The 793-nt window shown below is 38.1% G+C and overlaps 1 protein-coding gene across 1 annotated transcript in view; it reads right to left on the reverse strand.

Moving 5' to 3' along the window:
• Nucleotides 1-793, reverse strand: part of LOC106882532 (inter-alpha-trypsin inhibitor heavy chain H3) — a 38,837-nt gene that overhangs the window by 13,915 nt on the left and 24,129 nt on the right. The window lies entirely within an intron of this gene.

A 793-nucleotide genomic window follows, 5' to 3' on the forward strand; every position in this document is an offset into this window, starting at 1 on the left:
ATGTATGTATACGACGGGCTTCTTTCAGTTTCCGTCTACCAAATCGACTTAAATGGCATTGGTCGGCCCGTGGCTATAGTAGAAGACACTTACTCAAGGTGTCACACAGTGGGACTGAACCAGGAACCGTGAGGTTGGTAAGCTAGCTACTCACTGCATAGCCATGTTTATGTATGTGTATATATATATATATATATATATAAAACGAAGCTTACAGAAAGCTAAAAAGGGAAGTGCAGACTCTAAGGAAAATTAAACAGGAATGGTGGAATGATAGATCAAATGGGGCACAAGAAGTAGCTGATATAAATGATGCCAAGGGTTTGTACTCTTATGTTAAGGAGTTATATGGCCCAAAATTTTCTTCCATGCCTCCAGTGAAAACAGCAAATGAGCGTTTGCTTTTGACTGATAATGCTTCTATTAATAAGCGCTGAGTGGAAGGTATTTCTGCACTTTTGAATAGACTATCATCCGCTCGCTTGAGGACGATAGAAAAAAGCGAACACCTTCCAGTTTTAGAAGAGATGGCATTTGAACTAACTCTAAATGGTATTCTATTTAGCTGTGGATAAGCTGAATACCAATAAGTCTCCATGGTCTGATGGAATCTGTGCAGGAGTCTTGAAATATGGGGGTGACAAAATGTTTGAACTAATGAATATATTAATTTGTCACTGTTGGAGAACTGAGAAAGTGCCTCAAGACTGGATTGATGCCATTTTAGTATATATAAATCGGGGTGAAAGGATCTTTGTGTTAATTTTCGTGGGATTTCAAGATATAAATATAT

This window comes from Octopus bimaculoides, chromosome 15, assembly GCF_001194135.2.
Source record: "Octopus bimaculoides isolate UCB-OBI-ISO-001 chromosome 15, ASM119413v2, whole genome shotgun sequence".
In the NCBI taxonomy this organism is placed as follows: Eukaryota; Metazoa; Mollusca; class Cephalopoda; order Octopoda; family Octopodidae; genus Octopus; species Octopus bimaculoides.